The following is a 20,924-nucleotide window of genomic DNA, read 5'->3' on the forward strand; positions in this document are numbered from 1 at the left end:
AGCCCAAAACATACATTTTTCTGCAAGTTGTTTGGCGCAATGTGGAATAAGTGTGTATCTTGTATATTTAAGACTGCAGCATGTGTTCCCAGCGCTATGAAGCAATTTACTGACTGAATTCTAGTTGTACTTTCCTGCAAGGTAAACTCATTTCAACAACTTAACCCAGCCACATGAGAGGATTTGTAAATCTCATTTCATTGTGTTTCCAGGGTGCCTAATCAGTTACACGAATATTTCACCCATCGACATTAATCAATTTCACGGCATGATTCGAGTAAAACTAGCGTTCTACTGCTCAGTACGTCAAACAGCTTTTGCTGACAAGTGTATGGTTTGTTAAGTTAATGTAAATGCAGTTGGCAGTTTTCTTGGTGTCTAGTACTAACCAGCGGCCACAAAATAACAAAATCTAACGATGAGTCTTAATGGGTGTGCCGGTATTTGCTAAATGAGGTTGTGCTACTTTCGTCTGTGGGGGGGCTAGGCGAGTGAGCAGTAGCGCGCCTGTCGGTCAAGGGGAGAACTACTGTGCAATTTTGAGTGTTTAACCCTGCTGTTCTGTTCACTTTTACTTGACATATATACTGTTCGGGTCAATATGACCCGACATATCAAAATGCTTTAGAAACATAAATTTTGGTACAGTTTTAGCTATCGACATTGTTGTTCTATTCCAGTACCTTGTTAGTAATAATAATAATAATAATAATAATAATAATAATGGTAATAATAATAATAATAACAATGCATACAACTTTATTGAGGGATATTTTTCATTTAAATATGCACATAAATTTGAAACAACAGACAGTTTCCATTACAGGCATTCAACTTAGAAAGCACTACAGTTTTTCCATACTTCTATTCTTATTGTTGACAGTTTAGACGTAAGTATTGACATTTTCTAACAACAGACAGTTGTCATTACAGATATTCATCTTAGAGCACACTACAGTACAGAACACACTACAGTTTTTTTATTACATTCCAACATAGAAAGCACTACAACTTTAGAATCCTCTCTTCTTACTGATTGTAGTTTAGGCACAAGTATTCACATAAATTTGAAACAACAGAATTTTCAATACAATCATCTTATAAAATACTACAGTTCTTTTCTTACTGCTTGCACTGTGGACACAAGTAGGTTACATGTTTCTTGCAAATATGTTTACTACATTTTCCACACACCATGTTTGTTTTATTGTCATTACTTGATGGACAGAACTTACAGCGTGCACGTTTTGTAGATTTTCTTGTTGTTACCGATTCTGACACACCACCCACATCATTCGGGTTTTGGATGCTTGTGACCATTCTCAAAGAATCTTCTGTTCTTGGGAAATGCGTTCTTGATGCAATATGTTCTTTTATCAGTGACTTTCCAAGTTCCTCCAAGAATATTCTCCTTCTAGTCAATTTGCTTGCATTCCAATTAGGGTCAACCGAAATCCACAAAACGTATGCATTATAAGCAGAAACATCAAGAATATTGTAGAAAACTATCATTGGCCACCTATTACTTTTTCGTTTGCATGTATATGTACCTAATAACTGATCAAGCGTGTCTACAGCACCTTTGGTTGAATTATAGTCCAAAATCATTTTTGGCTTCTTATCAGCCCTGTCACTGATTTCCGCATCATGGTGGAGAGTGCTCATAAGTACAACATTCTTGTGTCTCTTAGGAATATAATTAACCACAGTAGTGTCATTTGTGAAGTAAAATGAAGAGCTGTGTACCTCCTTGTTGGTCATTTTGTGTGGAAGCTCCGGCTTATTTTTCCGTATAGTTCCCAACATAGTCAATTTCCTTTTCAGAAGCAGCTGCCCCAAATTGTACGACGTAAAAAAGTTGTCACACGTGATATTCTGACCACGTAACTCAGAAGTGAGATCAGATACCACCCTCATTCCCTGATTTCTTTCTGGTGCCGCTCCACTCACCTTTCCTGTATAAATTTGGGCTTTCAGTACGTATGAAGTTTTGCTGTCACACATGGTCCATATTTTGATCCCATATTTTGCCGGTTTACTTGGGATATACTGCTTGAATGGACAGCGACCTCTAAATGCTACTAACTGCTCGTCAACAGTAACATTTTCTCCTGGATTATACAGTTTAGGAAGGACCTCTACCCACTTCTCCCAAATACTACGAATTGCGGCAAGTTTGTCAGTACGTCGTCTTTCCTCTCTAGTAGATTTCTTGTCAAATCGCAGGACACGTGATATCTTACAGAATGTTTCATGAGACATGGTTGCTCGAAATATGTTTCGCCCAGTATCTTTATCCCACAAACTTTTTGTAGACTCCCCATGAGATCGATATACACCCGCTAGGAGTAAGAGTCCTAAGTATGCATGGAAAACAGAACCATCAATATCTGTCCACTGTTCACCATAAACTCGCTGCCCTTCAATATTTGTCATCTCTATTATTTCATTTTGAAGCGCTGTGTGAAATACTGCTTCAAATGAACATTTTACATCAGATATTCTGCTGACTGCATACCTGGTAACTCCTGGGGTACTCTTGATGATGTTCGAAGCTGGTAGGCGACCATGTTGTGCTGGTGGATGCAACTGCCATTCTATATTCCCATTTTTAGAAAGAAAAGTCTCTACACTATTTTGTATGGGCTGTGGACTGTCGTAACTGTCATCGGAACACTCGCTTTCAGATGCATTGCTGATGTGATCTTCAAACTCAGAAAGTGATCCTTCATCTGGTGAGGCATTTACTATTTCTTCCAACTCACGATCATTCAATGGTCTCATCGCCATGGTGTCACAAGTCAAACTGGGCAGAAACAAAGCATTCCAATTATTGAGAACTGCCAATTATTATTTCCTGGGGAAAGCAACAAACAAGCCCATTGTTGTGAACGCATGGAGCTTTAGGTGATTGTTGAGAGTAAGTTGGAATGATGCAGTCACTATTCCCACACAACACAACAAAAATAATTTTCGCCATTTCCAGATTTTAGAAATAAATACGAGTTACACTAAACATATTTGTGTCGGGTCATTATGACCCGAACATTACATATGCAACTATTACAGTTGAAGCCCAAACTTCTTAAACTTTTTTAAAACCTTTTAAAACACATGCTGCTCATCCATTTTCAGACAAAGTCACAAAGTTTCATAAATATATATTGGTATTTACATAATGTAAAATAACGTTCATATTCGTTTCGGGTCATATAGACCCGAACAGAACAGCAGGGTTAAGATGGCGGTAAGTGGGCGTGTAAGCAACTATTAGACACAAGGAGCAAAGAACAGAGAGTCTGCCACTAATAAAATGTGTTTTACTGTTTTTTTTTCTGTATATTTCTGTATTTGTTTCCCCCAAAGGAACTTGAATAGTGTAAGGTAATACTGATAGGTAGCGATGATGTAAGTACCTGTAGGTGCTTGGAACGAACGTCAGGTATAAATAGCAGTGCCAGGCGCAAGGTAGTTAATCTTTGCGCAGTGGCAATATCGTAACCAATGAAGTATAACTGAGGTGCGATTATTGCTAGTTGAAAACTTTTACCAATACCCCGCCAGAGAGACGTGAAATACCGACTCTGTGGCAATTTTTGGCAGCTCCTCAGGGGGTGTAAGTCTCATGGAAACAATGCTTCAAGCTGTGTTTATCTGTGAACACATTCAGCACTTGTGGAAGTGTTTGGCTGGTGGTTGTTAGGGACCATGTACACAGACTAGGCTGTGTTCACAGATGAATTGTGTACATGTCTTTGACAGCTGGTGAGAAACATTCTCCTCAGTGTAAGATGTTGTGCAACTGCTATGTGTGAATAAAGATGCCAATGTGGACAGTTGAAATGTGGTTCTGTCCAGTGGCAATTCTTGCTCCATAGCATACTAGTGGTACATACATGCAGTGGTTACTGATAAATGTAGGATTTGACAAAACTTCTGTCAGAATTTAATGGAGGAGACTAGGGCAGTACAGTGAGAGTTGGTGAGTGTGTGGGAGGCCAGTGTTGTACTTGATTCATTTTCACAGCACTGCCAGTGTTATAATTTGTGTTTGTGTCCTGATCATTATATGGATGTTTGATCCTTTTTGGACACTGCTGTGTGTACACCTTGATAATTAGAACTTATGACCATGGAACTGCTGTTGATAATATTGGGCAATGAGTTTGTTGACTTGAGATGATTGATGTGTTAGGCTGCACAGTGCCTAGTAAGGGCACTCACATTGAATACAGTATCCTATGTGGTGTGTGTTACATGGAACAGGAAGAACTGTAATGTTGTGCAAGGCTTTGCCTCATTTTGAGAATACATACATGTGCTGTAGTGTGCAGAGCAGAGTGATTGAAAGAAAGGTAAGTGCTTGTAGCTATTTGTATGGTAGCTAATGCAGTCCCTGGTGTTGAGGTTTTGTTGAACCTTTATGTAGCTTACATGTTTCATCTAAAGGCTACTGGTGGTAAATCTCCTTCATGCAGTGATTGTGCAGTAGAATTTGGTTGGCTGCAGCCATGGTATTCACATTTTGAACAGTGTTATTAGTGCATTTCTTGGTGTATTCCTTGAACTGTGGATTTACTGTTCAAATGTGACAGATAATACAGTGTGATAGTTTAAATGGGATGGTGAGCTTAATGATGGTCCAGTGTGCTATGAGAATGTATTGCATGTGGAATACTGAAGAGAGGGAACAAATGCTTGTGGGGTAAATTTTGTGATTGTATCTGTGAATATAAACCAAGGAATGCAATGAATAACACAGTGGTAGAGCAAGTGTAGGTGAGAACTGTAGCAGGAGTGGTGCATTTTTTGAGAGCAGAAGTAGTTGGCTTGTGATGGCTCATTCTTTGTGTCTCTTCATTTGAGAATATGACTGTTCCTATATGCAAGGTGAGCAACATTTGCTGCCTACCATAGCACAAATGGACCCATAGAAAATGTCTTATTGTTTGGATCTGTTATGAATGGTTGGCACTCGAGATACTATTTAGCACACATTCAGATATTTTCATTTTTGTCAGGCAATATATTAGCTGGGGCCAACGAGACAGCAGGCGGGTTTTCTATGATTGTTCTGGGGCAAGAACATAAACGGCAGAGGAGCCCAAAACATACATTTTTCTGCAAGTTGTTTGGCGCAATGTGGAATAAGTGTGTATCTTGTATATTTAAGACTGCAGCATGTGTTCCCAGCGCTATGAAGCAATTTACTGACTGAATTCTAGTTGTACTTTCCTGCAAGGTAAACTCATTTCAACAACTTAACCCAGCCACATGAGAGGATTTGTAAATCTCATTTCATTGTGTTTCCAGGGTGCCTAATCAGTTACACGAATATTTCACCCATCGACATTAATCAATTTCACGGCATGATTCGAGTAAAACTAGCGTTCTACTGCTCAGTACGTCAAACAGCTTTTGCTGACAAGTGTATGGTTTGTTAAGTTAATGTAAATGCAGTTGGCAGTTTTCTTGGTGTCTAGTACTAACCAGCGGCCACAAAATAACAAAATCTAACGATGAGTCTTAATGGGTGTGCCGGTATTTGCTAAATGAGGTTGTGCTACTTTCGTCTGTGGGGGGGCTAGGCGAGTGAGCAGTAGCGCGCCTGTCGGTCAAGGGGAGAACTACTGTGCAATTTTGAGTGTTTAAGATGGCGGTAAGTGGGCGTGTAAGCAACTATTAGACACAAGGAGCAAAGAACAGAGAGTCTGCCACTAATAAAATGTGTTTTACTGTTTTTTTTTCTGTATATTTCTGTATTTGTTTCCCCCAAAGGAACTTGAATAGTGTAAGGTAATACTGATAGGTAGCGATGATGTAAGTACCTGTAGGTGCTTGGAACGAACGTCAGGTATAAATAGCAGTGCCAGGCGCAAGGTAGTTAATCTTTGCGCAGTGGCAATATCGTAACCAATGAAGTATAACTGAGGTGCGATTATTGCTAGTTGAAAACTTTTACCAATACCCCGCCAGAGAGACGTGAAATACCGACTCTGTGGCAATTTTTGGCAGCTCCTCAGGGGGTGTAAGTCTCATGGAAACAATGCTTCAAGCTGTGTTTATCTGTGAACACATTCAGCACTTGTGGAAGTGTTTGGCTGGTGGTTGTTAGGGACCATGTACACAGACTAGGCTGTGTTCACAGATGAATTGTGTACATGTCTTTGACAGCTGGTGAGAAACATTCTCCTCAGTGTAAGATGTTGTGCAACTGCTATGTGTGAATAAAGATGCCAATGTGGACAGTTGAAATGTGGTTCTGTCCAGTGGCAATTCTTGCTCCATAGCATACTAGTGGTACATACATGCAGTGGTTACTGATAAATGTAGGATTTGACAAAACTTCTGTCAGAATTTAATGGAGGAGACTAGGGCAGTACAGTGAGAGTTGGTGAGTGTGTGGGAGGCCAGTGTTGTACTTGATTCATTTTCACAGCACTGCCAGTGTTATAATTTGTGTTTGTGTCCTGATCATTATATGGATGTTTGATCCTTTTTGGACACTGCTGTGTGTACACCTTGATAATTAGAACTTATGACCATGGAACTGCTGTTGATAATATTGGGCAATGAGTTTGTTGACTTGAGATGATTGATGTGTTAGGCTGCACAGTGCCTAGTAAGGGCACTCACATTGAATACAGTATCCTATGTGGTGTGTGTTACATGGAACAGGAAGAACTGTAATGTTGTGCAAGGCTTTGCCTCATTTTGAGAATACATACATGTGCTGTAGTGTGCAGAGCAGAGTGATTGAAAGAAAGGTAAGTGCTTGTAGCTATTTGTATGGTAGCTAATGCAGTCCCTGGTGTTGAGGTTTTGTTGAACCTTTATGTAGCTTACATGTTTCATCTAAAGGCTACTGGTGGTAAATCTCCTTCATGCAGTGATTGTGCAGTAGAATTTGGTTGGCTGCAGCCATGGTATTCACATTTTGAACAGTGTTATTAGTGCATTTCTTGGTGTATTCCTTGAACTGTGGATTTACTGTTCAAATGTGACAGATAATACAGTGTGATAGTTTAAATGGGATGGTGAGCTTAATGATGGTCCAGTGTGCTATGAGAATGTATTGCATGTGGAATACTGAAGAGAGGGAACAAATGCTTGTGGGGTAAATTTTGTGATTGTATCTGTGAATATAAACCAAGGAATGCAATGAATAACACAGTGGTAGAGCAAGTGTAGGTGAGAACTGTAGCAGGAGTGGTGCATTTTTTGAGAGCAGAAGTAGTTGGCTTGTGATGGCTCATTCTTTGTGTCTCTTCATTTGAGAATATGACTGTTCCTATATGCAAGGTGAGCAACATTTGCTGCCTACCATAGCACAAATGGACCCATAGAAAATGTCTTATTGTTTGGATCTGTTATGAATGGTTGGCACTCGAGATACTATTTAGCACACATTCAGATATTTTCATTTTTGTCAGGCAATATATTAGCTGGGGCCAACGAGACAGCAGGCGGGTTTTCTATGATTGTTCTGGGGCAAGAACATAAACGGCAGAGGAGCCCAAAACATACATTTTTCTGCAAGTTGTTTGGCGCAATGTGGAATAAGTGTGTATCTTGTATATTTAAGACTGCAGCATGTGTTCCCAGCGCTATGAAGCAATTTACTGACTGAATTCTAGTTGTACTTTCCTGCAAGGTAAACTCATTTCAACAACTTAACCCAGCCACATGAGAGGATTTGTAAATCTCATTTCATTGTGTTTCCAGGGTGCCTAATCAGTTACACGAATATTTCACCCATCGACATTAATCAATTTCACGGCATGATTCGAGTAAAACTAGCGTTCTACTGCTCAGTACGTCAAACAGCTTTTGCTGACAAGTGTATGGTTTGTTAAGTTAATGTAAATGCAGTTGGCAGTTTTCTTGGTGTCTAGTACTAACCAGCGGCCACAAAATAACAAAATCTAACGATGAGTCTTAATGGGTGTGCCGGTATTTGCTAAATGAGGTTGTGCTACTTTCGTCTGTGGGGGGGCTAGGCGAGTGAGCAGTAGCGCGCCTGTCGGTCAAGGGGAGAACTACTGTGCAATTTTGAGTGTTTAAGATGGCGGTAAGTGGGCGTGTAAGCAACTATTAGACACAAGGAGCAAAGAACAGAGAGTCTGCCACTAATAAAATGTGTTTTACTGTTTTTTTTCTGTATATTTCTGTATTTGTTTCCCCCAAAGGAACTTGAATAGTGTAAGGTAATACTGATAGGTAGCGATGATGTAAGTACCTGTAGGTGCTTGGAACGAACGTCAGGTATAAATAGCAGTGCCAGGCGCAAGGTAGTTAATCTTTGCGCAGTGGCAATATCGTAACCAATGAAGTATAACTGAGGTGCGATTATTGCTAGTTGAAAACTTTTACCAATACCCCGCCAGAGAGACGTGAAATACCGACTCTGTGGCAATTTTTGGCAGCTCCTCAGGGGGTGTAAGTCTCATGGAAACAATGCTTCAAGCTGTGTTTATCTGTGAACACATTCAGCACTTGTGGAAGTGTTTGGCTGGTGGTTGTTAGGGACCATGTACACAGACTAGGCTGTGTTCACAGATGAATTGTGTACATGTCTTTGACAGCTGGTGAGAAACATTCTCCTCAGTGTAAGATGTTGTGCAACTGCTATGTGTGAATAAAGATGCCAATGTGGACAGTTGAAATGTGGTTCTGTCCAGTGGCAATTCTTGCTCCATAGCATACTAGTGGTACATACATGCAGTGGTTACTGATAAATGTAGGATTTGACAAAACTTCTGTCAGAATTTAATGGAGGAGACTAGGGCAGTACAGTGAGAGTTGGTGAGTGTGTGGGAGGCCAGTGTTGTACTTGATTCATTTTCACAGCACTGCCAGTGTTATAATTTGTGTTTGTGTCCTGATCATTATATGGATGTTTGATCCTTTTTGGACACTGCTGTGTGTACACCTTGATAATTAGAACTTATGACCATGGAACTGCTGTTGATAATATTGGGCAATGAGTTTGTTGACTTGAGATGATTGATGTGTTAGGCTGCACAGTGCCTAGTAAGGGCACTCACATTGAATACAGTATCCTATGTGGTGTGTGTTACATGGAACAGGAAGAACTGTAATGTTGTGCAAGGCTTTGCCTCATTTTGAGAATACATACATGTGCTGTAGTGTGCAGAGCAGAGTGATTGAAAGAAAGGTAAGTGCTTGTAGCTATTTGTATGGTAGCTAATGCAGTCCCTGGTGTTGAGGTTTTGTTGAACCTTTATGTAGCTTACATGTTTCATCTAAAGGCTACTGGTGGTAAATCTCCTTCATGCAGTGATTGTGCAGTAGAATTTGGTTGGCTGCAGCCATGGTATTCACATTTTGAACAGTGTTATTAGTGCATTTCTTGGTGTATTCCTTGAACTGTGGATTTACTGTTCAAATGTGACAGATAATACAGTGTGATAGTTTAAATGGGATGGTGAGCTTAATGATGGTCCAGTGTGCTATGAGAATGTATTGCATGTGGAATACTGAAGAGAGGGAACAAATGCTTGTGGGGTAAATTTTGTGATTGTATCTGTGAATATAAACCAAGGAATGCAATGAATAACACAGTGGTAGAGCAAGTGTAGGTGAGAACTGTAGCAGGAGTGGTGCATTTTTTGAGAGCAGAAGTAGTTGGCTTGTGATGGCTCATTCTTTGTGTCTCTTCATTTGAGAATATGACTGTTCCTATATGCAAGGTGAGCAACATTTGCTGCCTACCATAGCACAAATGGACCCATAGAAAATGTCTTATTGTTTGGATCTGTTATGAATGGTTGGCACTCGAGATACTATTTAGCACACATTCAGATATTTTCATTTTTGTCAGGCAATATATTAGCTGGGGCCAACGAGACAGCAGGCGGGTTTTCTATGATTGTTCTGGGGCAAGAACATAAACGGCAGAGGAGCCCAAAACATACATTTTTCTGCAAGTTGTTTGGCGCAATGTGGAATAAGTGTGTATCTTGTATATTTAAGACTGCAGCATGTGTTCCCAGCGCTATGAAGCAATTTACTGACTGAATTCTAGTTGTACTTTCCTGCAAGGTAAACTCATTTCAACAACTTAACCCAGCCACATGAGAGGATTTGTAAATCTCATTTCATTGTGTTTCCAGGGTGCCTAATCAGTTACACGAATATTTCACCCATCGACATTAATCAATTTCACGGCATGATTCGAGTAAAACTAGCGTTCTACTGCTCAGTACGTCAAACAGCTTTTGCTGACAAGTGTATGGTTTGTTAAGTTAATGTAAATGCAGTTGGCAGTTTTCTTGGTGTCTAGTACTAACCAGCGGCCACAAAATAACAAAATCTAACGATGAGTCTTAATGGGTGTGCCGGTATTTGCTAAATGAGGTTGTGCTACTTTCGTCTGTGGGGGGGCTAGGCGAGTGAGCAGTAGCGCGCCTGTCGGTCAAGGGGAGAACTACTGTGCAATTTTGAGTGTTTAAGATGGCGGTAAGTGGGCGTGTAAGCAACTATTAGACACAAGGAGCAAAGAACAGAGAGTCTGCCACTAATAAAATGTGTTTTACTGTTTTTTTTTCTGTATATTTCTGTATTTGTTTCCCCCAAAGGAACTTGAATAGTGTAAGGTAATACTGATAGGTAGCGATGATGTAAGTACCTGTAGGTGCTTGGAACGAACGTCAGGTATAAATAGCAGTGCCAGGCGCAAGGTAGTTAATCTTTGCGCAGTGGCAATATCGTAACCAATGAAGTATAACTGAGGTGCGATTATTGCTAGTTGAAAACTTTTACCAATACCCCGCCAGAGAGACGTGAAATACCGACTCTGTGGCAATTTTTGGCAGCTCCTCAGGGGGTGTAAGTCTCATGGAAACAATGCTTCAAGCTGTGTTTATCTGTGAACACATTCAGCACTTGTGGAAGTGTTTGGCTGGTGGTTGTTAGGGACCATGTACACAGACTAGGCTGTGTTCACAGATGAATTGTGTACATGTCTTTGACAGCTGGTGAGAAACATTCTCCTCAGTGTAAGATGTTGTGCAACTGCTATGTGTGAATAAAGATGCCAATGTGGACAGTTGAAATGTGGTTCTGTCCAGTGGCAATTCTTGCTCCATAGCATACTAGTGGTACATACATGCAGTGGTTACTGATAAATGTAGGATTTGACAAAACTTCTGTCAGAATTTAATGGAGGAGACTAGGGCAGTACAGTGAGAGTTGGTGAGTGTGTGGGAGGCCAGTGTTGTACTTGATTCATTTTCACAGCACTGCCAGTGTTATAATTTGTGTTTGTGTCCTGATCATTATATGGATGTTTGATCCTTTTTGGACACTGCTGTGTGTACACCTTGATAATTAGAACTTATGACCATGGAACTGCTGTTGATAATATTGGGCAATGAGTTTGTTGACTTGAGATGATTGATGTGTTAGGCTGCACAGTGCCTAGTAAGGGCACTCACATTGAATACAGTATCCTATGTGGTGTGTGTTACATGGAACAGGAAGAACTGTAATGTTGTGCAAGGCTTTGCCTCATTTTGAGAATACATACATGTGCTGTAGTGTGCAGAGCAGAGTGATTGAAAGAAAGGTAAGTGCTTGTAGCTATTTGTATGGTAGCTAATGCAGTCCCTGGTGTTGAGGTTTTGTTGAACCTTTATGTAGCTTACATGTTTCATCTAAAGGCTACTGGTGGTAAATCTCCTTCATGCAGTGATTGTGCAGTAGAATTTGGTTGGCTGCAGCCATGGTATTCACATTTTGAACAGTGTTATTAGTGCATTTCTTGGTGTATTCCTTGAACTGTGGATTTACTGTTCAAATGTGACAGATAATACAGTGTGATAGTTTAAATGGGATGGTGAGCTTAATGATGGTCCAGTGTGCTATGAGAATGTATTGCATGTGGAATACTGAAGAGAGGGAACAAATGCTTGTGGGGTAAATTTTGTGATTGTATCTGTGAATATAAACCAAGGAATGCAATGAATAACACAGTGGTAGAGCAAGTGTAGGTGAGAACTGTAGCAGGAGTGGTGCATTTTTTGAGAGCAGAAGTAGTTGGCTTGTGATGGCTCATTCTTTGTGTCTCTTCATTTGAGAATATGACTGTTCCTATATGCAAGGTGAGCAACATTTGCTGCCTACCATAGCACAAATGGACCCATAGAAAATGTCTTATTGTTTGGATCTGTTATGAATGGTTGGCACTCGAGATACTATTTAGCACACATTCAGATATTTTCATTTTTGTCAGGCAATATATTAGCTGGGGCCAACGAGACAGCAGGCGGGTTTTCTATGATTGTTCTGGGGCAAGAACATAAACGGCAGAGGAGCCCAAAACATACATTTTTCTGCAAGTTGTTTGGCGCAATGTGGAATAAGTGTGTATCTTGTATATTTAAGACTGCAGCATGTGTTCCCAGCGCTATGAAGCAATTTACTGACTGAATTCTAGTTGTACTTTCCTGCAAGGTAAACTCATTTCAACAACTTAACCCAGCCACATGAGAGGATTTGTAAATCTCATTTCATTGTGTTTCCAGGGTGCCTAATCAGTTACACGAATATTTCACCCATCGACATTAATCAATTTCACGGCATGATTCGAGTAAAACTAGCGTTCTACTGCTCAGTACGTCAAACAGCTTTTGCTGACAAGTGTATGGTTTGTTAAGTTAATGTAAATGCAGTTGGCAGTTTTCTTGGTGTCTAGTACTAACCAGCGGCCACAAAATAACAAAATCTAACGATGAGTCTTAATGGGTGTGCCGGTATTTGCTAAATGAGGTTGTGCTACTTTCGTCTGTGGGGGGGCTAGGCGAGTGAGCAGTAGCGCGCCTGTCGGTCAAGGGGAGAACTACTGTGCAATTTTGAGTGTTTAAGATGGCGGTAAGTGGGCGTGTAAGCAACTATTAGACACAAGGAGCAAAGAACAGAGAGTCTGCCACTAATAAAATGTGTTTTACTGTTTTTTTTTCTGTATATTTCTGTATTTGTTTCCCCCAAAGGAACTTGAATAGTGTAAGGTAATACTGATAGGTAGCGATGATGTAAGTACCTGTAGGTGCTTGGAACGAACGTCAGGTATAAATAGCAGTGCCAGGCGCAAGGTAGTTAATCTTTGCGCAGTGGCAATATCGTAACCAATGAAGTATAACTGAGGTGCGATTATTGCTAGTTGAAAACTTTTACCAATACCCCGCCAGAGAGACGTGAAATACCGACTCTGTGGCAATTTTTGGCAGCTCCTCAGGGGGTGTAAGTCTCATGGAAACAATGCTTCAAGCTGTGTTTATCTGTGAACACATTCAGCACTTGTGGAAGTGTTTGGCTGGTGGTTGTTAGGGACCATGTACACAGACTAGGCTGTGTTCACAGATGAATTGTGTACATGTCTTTGACAGCTGGTGAGAAACATTCTCCTCAGTGTAAGATGTTGTGCAACTGCTATGTGTGAATAAAGATGCCAATGTGGACAGTTGAAATGTGGTTCTGTCCAGTGGCAATTCTTGCTCCATAGCATACTAGTGGTACATACATGCAGTGGTTACTGATAAATGTAGGATTTGACAAAACTTCTGTCAGAATTTAATGGAGGAGACTAGGGCAGTACAGTGAGAGTTGGTGAGTGTGTGGGAGGCCAGTGTTGTACTTGATTCATTTTCACAGCACTGCCAGTGTTATAATTTGTGTTTGTGTCCTGATCATTATATGGATGTTTGATCCTTTTTGGACACTGCTGTGTGTACACCTTGATAATTAGAACTTATGACCATGGAACTGCTGTTGATAATATTGGGCAATGAGTTTGTTGACTTGAGATGATTGATGTGTTAGGCTGCACAGTGCCTAGTAAGGGCACTCACATTGAATACAGTATCCTATGTGGTGTGTGTTACATGGAACAGGAAGAACTGTAATGTTGTGCAAGGCTTTGCCTCATTTTGAGAATACATACATGTGCTGTAGTGTGCAGAGCAGAGTGATTGAAAGAAAGGTAAGTGCTTGTAGCTATTTGTATGGTAGCTAATGCAGTCCCTGGTGTTGAGGTTTTGTTGAACCTTTATGTAGCTTACATGTTTCATCTAAAGGCTACTGGTGGTAAATCTCCTTCATGCAGTGATTGTGCAGTAGAATTTGGTTGGCTGCAGCCATGGTATTCACATTTTGAACAGTGTTATTAGTGCATTTCTTGGTGTATTCCTTGAACTGTGGATTTACTGTTCAAATGTGACAGATAATACAGTGTGATAGTTTAAATGGGATGGTGAGCTTAATGATGGTCCAGTGTGCTATGAGAATGTATTGCATGTGGAATACTGAAGAGAGGGAACAAATGCTTGTGGGGTAAATTTTGTGATTGTATCTGTGAATATAAACCAAGGAATGCAATGAATAACACAGTGGTAGAGCAAGTGTAGGTGAGAACTGTAGCAGGAGTGGTGCATTTTTTGAGAGCAGAAGTAGTTGGCTTGTGATGGCTCATTCTTTGTGTCTCTTCATTTGAGAATATGACTGTTCCTATATGCAAGGTGAGCAACATTTGCTGCCTACCATAGCACAAATGGACCCATAGAAAATGTCTTATTGTTTGGATCTGTTATGAATGGTTGGCACTCGAGATACTATTTAGCACACATTCAGATATTTCATTTTTGTCAGGCAATATATTAGCTGGGGCCAACGAGACAGCAGGCGGGTTTTCTATGATTGTTCTGGGGCAAGAACATAAACGGCAGAGGAGCCCAAAACATACATTTTTCTGGCAAGTTGTTTGGCGCAATGTGGAATAAGTGTGTATCTTGTATATTTAAGACTGCAGCATGTGTTCCAGCGCTATGAAGCAATTTACTGACTGAATTCTAGTTGTACTTTCCTGCAAGGTAAACTCATTTCAACAACTTAACCCAGCCACATGAGAGGATTTGTAAATCTCATTTCATTGTGTTTCCAGGGTGCCTAATCAGTTACACGAATATTTCACCCATCGACATTAATCAATTTCACGGCATGATTCGAGTAAAACTAGCGTTCTACTGCTCAGTACGTCAAACAGCTTTTGCTGACAAGTGTATGGTTTGTTAAGTTAATGTAAATGCAGTTGGCAGTTTTCTTGGTGTCTAGTACTAACCAGCGGCCACAAAATAACAAAATCTAACGATGAGTCTTAATGGGTGTGCCGGTATTTGCTAAATGAGGTTGTGCTACTTTCGTCTGTGGGGGGGGCTAGGCGAGTGAGCAGTAGCGCGCCTGTCGGTCAAGGGAGAAACTACTGTGCAATTTTGAGTGTTTAAGATGGCGGTAAGTGGGCGTGTAAGCAACTATTAGACACAAGGAGCAAAGAACAGAGAGTCTGCCACTAATAAAATTGTGTTTTACTGTTTTTTTTTCTGTATATTTCTGTATTTGTTTCCCCCAAAGGAACTTGAATAGTGTAAGGTAATACTGATAGGTAGCGATGATGTAAGTACCTGTAGGTGCTTGGAACGAACGTCAGGTATAAATAGCAGTGCCAGGCGCAAGGTAGTTAATCTTTGCGCAGTGGCAATATCGTAACCAATGAAGTATAACTGATGGTGCGATTATTGCTAGTTGAAAACTTTTACCAATACCCCGCCAGAGAGACGTGAAATACCGACTCTGTGGCAATTTTTGGCAGCTCCTCAGGGGGTGTAAGTCTCATGGAAACAATGCTTCAAGCTGTGTTTATCTGTGAACACATTCAGCACTTGTGGAAGTGTTTGGCTGGTGGTTGTTAGGGACCATGTACACAGACTAGGCTGTGTTCACAGATGAATTGTGTACATGTCTTTGACAGCTGGTGAGAAACATTCTCCTCAGTGTAAGATGTTGTGCAACTGCTATGTGTGAATAAAGATGCCAATGTGGACAGTTGAAATGTGGTTCTGTCCAGTGGCAATTCTTGCTCCATAGCATACTAGTGGTACATACATTGCAGTGGTTACTGATAAATGTAGGATTTGACAAAACTTCTGTCAGAATTTAATGGAGGAGACTAGGGCAGTACAGTGAGAGTTGGTGAGTGTGTGGGAGGCCAGTGTTGTACTTGATTCATTTTCACAGCACTGCCAGTGTTATAATTTGTGTTTGTGTCCTGATCATTATATGGATGTTTGATCCTTTTTTGGACACTGCTGTGTGTACACCTTGATAATTAGAACTTATGACCATGGAACTGCTGTTGATAATATTGGGCAATGAGTTTGTTGACTTGAGATGATTGATGTGTTAGGCTGCACAGTGCTAGTAAGGGCACTCACATTGAATACAGTATCCTATGTGGTGTGTGTTACATGGAACAGGAAGAACTGTAATGTTGTGCAAGGCTTTGCCTCATTTTGAGAATACATACATGTGCTGTAGTGTGCAGAGCAGAGTGATTGAAAGAAAGGTAAGTGCTTGTAGCTATTTGTATGGTAGCTAATGCAGTCCCTGGTGTTGAGGTTTTGTTGAACCTTTATGTAGCTTACATGTTTCATCTAAAGGCTACTGGTGGTAAATCTCCTTCATGCAGTGATTGTGCAGTAGAATTTGGTTGGCTGCAGCCATGGTATTCACATTTTGAACAGTGTTATTAGTGCATTTCTTGGTGTATTCCTTGAACTGTGGATTTACTGTTCAAATGTGACAGATAATACAGTGTGATAGTTTAAATGGGATGGTGAGCTTAATGATGGTCCAGTGTGCTATGAGAATGTATTGCATGTGGAATACTGAAGAGAGGGAACAAATGCTTGTGGGGTAAATTTTGTGATTGTATCTGTGAATATAAACCAAGGAATGCAATGAATAACACAGTGGTAGAGCAAGTGTAGGTGAGAACTGTAGCAGGAGTGGTGCATTTTTTGAGAGCAGAAGTAGTTGGCTTGTGATGGCTCATTCTTTGTGTCTCTTCATTTGAGAATATGACTGTTCCTATATGCAAGGTGAGCAACATTTGCTGCCTACCATAGCACAAATGGACCCATAGAAAATGTCTTATTGTTTGGATCTGTTATGAATGGTTGGCACTCGAGATACTATTTAGCACACATTCAGATATTTTCATTTTTGTCAGGCAATATATTAGCTGGGGCCAACGAGACAGCAGGCGGGTTTTCTATGATTGTTCTGGGGCAAGAACATAAACGGCAGAGGAGCCCAAAACATACATTTTTCTGCAAGTTGTTTGGCGCAATGTGGAATAAGTGTGTATCTTGTATATTTAAGACTGCAGCATGTGTTCCCAGCGCTATGAAGCAATTTACTGACTGAATTCTAGTTGTACTTTCCTGCAAGGTAAACTCATTTCAACAACTTAACCCAGCCACATGAGAGGATTTGTAAATCTCATTTCATTGTGTTTCCAGGGTGCCTAATCAGTTACACGAATATTTCACCCATCGACATTAATCAATTTCACGGCATGATTCGAGTAAAACTAGCGTTCTACTGCTCAGTACGTCAAACAGCTTTTGCTGACAAGTGTATGGTTTGTTAAGTTAATGTAAATGCAGTTGGCAGTTTTCTTGGTGTCTAGTACTAACCAGCGGCCACAAAATAACAAAATCTAACGATGAGTCTTAATGGGTGTGCCGGTATTTGCTAAATGAGGTTGTGCTACTTTCGTCTGTGGGGGGGCTAGGCGAGTGAGCAGTAGCGCGCCTGTCGGTCAAGGGGAGAACTACTGTGCAATTTTGAGTGTTTAAGATGGCGGTAAGTGGGCGTGTAAGCAACTAATTAGACACAAGGAGCAAAGAACAGAGAGTCTGCCACTAATAAAATGTGTTTTACTGTTTTTTTTTCTGTATATTTCTGTATTTGTTTCCCCCAAAGAACTTGAATAGTGTAAGGTAATACTGATAGGTAGCGATGATGTAAGTACCTGTAGGTGCTTGGAACGACACGTCAGGTATAAATAGCAGTGCCAGGCGCAAGGTAGTTAATCTTTGCGCAGTGGCAATATCGTAACCAATGAAGTATAACTGAGGTGCGATTATTGCTAGTTGAAAACTTTTACCAATACCCCGCCAGAGAGACGTGAAATACCGACTCTGTGGCAATTTTTGGCAGCTCCTCAGGGGGTGTAAGTCTCATGGAAACAATGCTTCAAGCTGTGTTTATCTGTGAACACATTCAGCACTTGTGGAAGTGTTTGGCTGGTGGTTGTTAGGGACCATGTACACAGACTAGGCTGTGTTCACAGATGAATTGTGTACATGTCTTTGACAGCTGGTGAGAAACATTCTCCTCAGTGTAAGATGTTGTGCAACTGCTATGTGTGAATAAAGATGCCAATGTGGACAGTTGAAATGTGGTTCTGTCCAGTGGCAATTCTTGCTCCATAGCATACTAGTGGTACATACATGCAGTGGTTACTGATAAATGTAGGATTTGACAAAACTTCTGTCAGAATTTAATGAGGAGACTAGGGCAGTACAGTGAGAGTTGGTGAGTGTGTGGGAGGCCAGTGTTGTACTTGATTCATTTTCACAGCACTGCCAGTGTTATAATTTGTGTTTGTGTCCTGATCATTATATGGATGTTTGATCCTTTTTGGACACTGCTGTGTGTACACCTTGATAATTAGAACTTATGACCATGGAACTGCTGTTGATAATATTGGGCAATGAGTTTGTTGACTTGAGATGATTGATGTGTTAGGCTGCACAGTGCCTAGTAAGGGCACTCACATTGAATACAGTATCCTATGTGGTGTGTGTTACATGGAAACAGGAAGAACTGTAATGTTGTGCAAGGCTTTGCCTCATTTTGAGAATACATACATGTGCTGTAGTGTGCAGAGCAGAGTGATTGAAAGAAAGGTAAGTGCTTGTAGCTATTTGTATGGTAGCTAATGCAGTCCCTGGTGTTGAGGTTTTGTTGAACCTTTATGTAGCTTACATGTTTCATCTAAAGGCTACTGGTGGTAAATCTCCCTTCATGCAGTGATTGTGCAGTAGAATTTGGTTGGCTGCAGCATGGTATTCACATTTTGAACAGTGTTATTAGTGCATTTCTTGGTGTATTCCTTGAACTGTGGATTTACTGTTCAAATGTGACAGATAATACAGTGTGATAGTTTAAATGGGATGGTGAGCTTAATGATGGTCCAGTGTGCTATGAGAATGTATTGCATGTGGAATACTGAAGAGAGGAACAAATGCTTGTGGGGTAAATTTTGTGATTGTATCTGTGAATATAAACCAAGGAATGCAATGAATAACACAGTGGTAGAGCAAGTGTAGGTGAGAACTGTAGCAGGAGTGGTGCATTTTTTGAGAGCAGAAGTAGTTGGCTTGTGATGGCTCATCTTTGTGTCTCTTCATTTGAGAATATGACTGTTCCTATATGCAAGGTGAGCAACATTTGCTGCCTACCATAGCACAAATGGACCCATAGAAAATGTCTTATTGTTTGGATCTGTTATGAATGGTTGGCACTCGAGATACTATTTAGCACACATTCAGATATTTCATTTTTGTCAGGCAATATATTAGCTGGGGCCAACGAGACAGCAGGCGGGTTTTCTATGATTGTTCTGGGGCAAGAACATAAACGGCAGAGGAGCCCAAAACATACATTTTTCTGCAAGTTGTTTGGCGCAATGTGGAATAAGTGTGTATCTTGTATATTTAAGACTGCAGCATGTGTTCCCAGCGCTATGAAGCAATTTACTGACTGAATTCTAGTTGTACTTTCCTGCAAGGTAAACTCATTTCAACAACTTAACCCAGCCACATGAGAGGATTTGTAAATCTCATTTCATTGTGTTTCCAGGGTGCCTAATCAGTTACACGAATATTTCACCCATCGACATTAATCAATTTCACGGCATGATTCGAGTAAAACTAGCGTTCTACTGCTCAGTACGTCAAACAGCTTTTGCTGACAAGTGTATGGTTTGTTAAGTTAATGTAAATGCAGTGGCAGTTTTCTTGGTGTCTAGTACTAACCAGCGGCCACAAAAATAACAAAATCTAACGATGAGTCTTAATGGGTGTGCCGGTATTTGCTAAATGAGGTTGTGCTACTTTCGTCTGTGGGGGGCTAGGCGAGTGAGCAGTAGCGCGCCTGTCGGTCAAGGGGAGAACTACTGTGCAATTTTGAGTGTTTAAGATGGCGGTAAGTGGCGTGTAAGCAACTATTAGACACAAGGAGCAAAGAACAGAGAGTCTGCCACTAATAAAATGTGTTTTACTGTTTTTTTTTCTGTATATTTCTGTATTTGTTTCCCCCAAAGGAACTTGAATAGTGTAAGGTAATACTGATAGGTAGCGATGATGTAAGTACCTGTAGGTGCTTGGAACGAACGTCAGGTATAAATAGCAGTGCCAGGCGCAAGGTAGTTAATCTTTGCGCAGTGGCAATATCGTAACCAATGAAGTATAACTGAGGTGCGATTATTGCTAGTTGAAAACTTTTACCAATACCCCGCCAGAGAGACGTGAAATACCGACTCTGTGGCAATTTTTGGCAGCTCCTCAGGGGGTGTAAGTCTCATGGAAACAATGCTTCAAGCTGTGTTTATCTGTGAACACATTCAGCACTTGTGGAAGTGTTTGGCTGGTGGTTGTTAGGGACCATGTACACAGACTAGGCTGTGTTCACAGATTGAATTGTGTACATGTCTTTGACAGCTGGTGAGAAACATTCTCCTCAGTGTAAGATGTTGTGCAACTGCTATGTGTGAATAAAGATGCCAATGTGGACCAGTTGAAATGTGGTTCTGTCCAGTGGCAATTCTTGCTCCATAGCATACTAGTGGTACATACATGCAGTGGTTACTGATAAATGTAGGATTTGACAAAACTTCTGTCAGAATTTAATGGAGGAGACTAGGGCAGTACAGTGAGAGTTGGTGAGTGTGTGGGAGGCCAGTGTTGTACTTGATTCATTTTCACAGCACTGCCAGTGTT

The 20,924-nt window shown here is 40.7% G+C and overlaps 8 non-coding genes across 8 annotated transcripts; all 8 read left to right on the top strand.

Annotated features, from left to right (window-relative positions):
* The first annotated feature begins 3,475 nt into the window (after positions 1 to 3,475).
* Positions 3,476 to 3,615, top strand: LOC126114231 (U4 spliceosomal RNA). The gene has a single exon (XR_007525121.1). It is a non-coding gene; the product is annotated as a U4 spliceosomal RNA (small nuclear RNA).
* Positions 3,616 to 5,887: 2,272 nt separating this feature from the next.
* On the top strand, positions 5,888 to 6,027 carry LOC126114232 (U4 spliceosomal RNA). Its single transcript, XR_007525122.1, has one exon. It is a non-coding gene; the product is annotated as a U4 spliceosomal RNA (small nuclear RNA).
* Positions 6,028 to 8,298: 2,271 nt separating this feature from the next.
* On the top strand, positions 8,299 to 8,438 carry LOC126114233 (U4 spliceosomal RNA). The gene has a single exon (XR_007525123.1). It is a non-coding gene; the product is annotated as a U4 spliceosomal RNA (small nuclear RNA).
* Positions 8,439 to 10,710: 2,272 nt separating this feature from the next.
* Positions 10,711 to 10,850, top strand: LOC126114234 (U4 spliceosomal RNA). Its single transcript, XR_007525124.1, has one exon. It is a non-coding gene; the product is annotated as a U4 spliceosomal RNA (small nuclear RNA).
* Positions 10,851 to 13,122: 2,272 nt separating this feature from the next.
* Positions 13,123 to 13,262, top strand: LOC126114235 (U4 spliceosomal RNA). The gene has a single exon (XR_007525125.1). It is a non-coding gene; the product is annotated as a U4 spliceosomal RNA (small nuclear RNA).
* A 2,273-nt stretch (positions 13,263 to 15,535) lies between these two features.
* LOC126114239 (U4 spliceosomal RNA) lies at positions 15,536 to 15,676 on the top strand. The gene has a single exon (XR_007525128.1). It is a non-coding gene; the product is annotated as a U4 spliceosomal RNA (small nuclear RNA).
* A 2,274-nt stretch (positions 15,677 to 17,950) lies between these two features.
* On the top strand, positions 17,951 to 18,090 carry LOC126114236 (U4 spliceosomal RNA). The gene has a single exon (XR_007525126.1). It is a non-coding gene; the product is annotated as a U4 spliceosomal RNA (small nuclear RNA).
* Positions 18,091 to 20,357: 2,267 nt separating this feature from the next.
* On the top strand, positions 20,358 to 20,497 carry LOC126114237 (U4 spliceosomal RNA). Its single transcript, XR_007525127.1, has one exon. It is a non-coding gene; the product is annotated as a U4 spliceosomal RNA (small nuclear RNA).
* The last annotated feature ends 427 nt before the right edge of the window (positions 20,498 to 20,924 follow it).

The sequence above is a fragment of the Schistocerca cancellata genome, unplaced genomic scaffold, assembly GCF_023864275.1.
Source record: "Schistocerca cancellata isolate TAMUIC-IGC-003103 unplaced genomic scaffold, iqSchCanc2.1 HiC_scaffold_300, whole genome shotgun sequence".
NCBI classification, from domain to species: domain Eukaryota; kingdom Metazoa; phylum Arthropoda; class Insecta; order Orthoptera; family Acrididae; genus Schistocerca; species Schistocerca cancellata.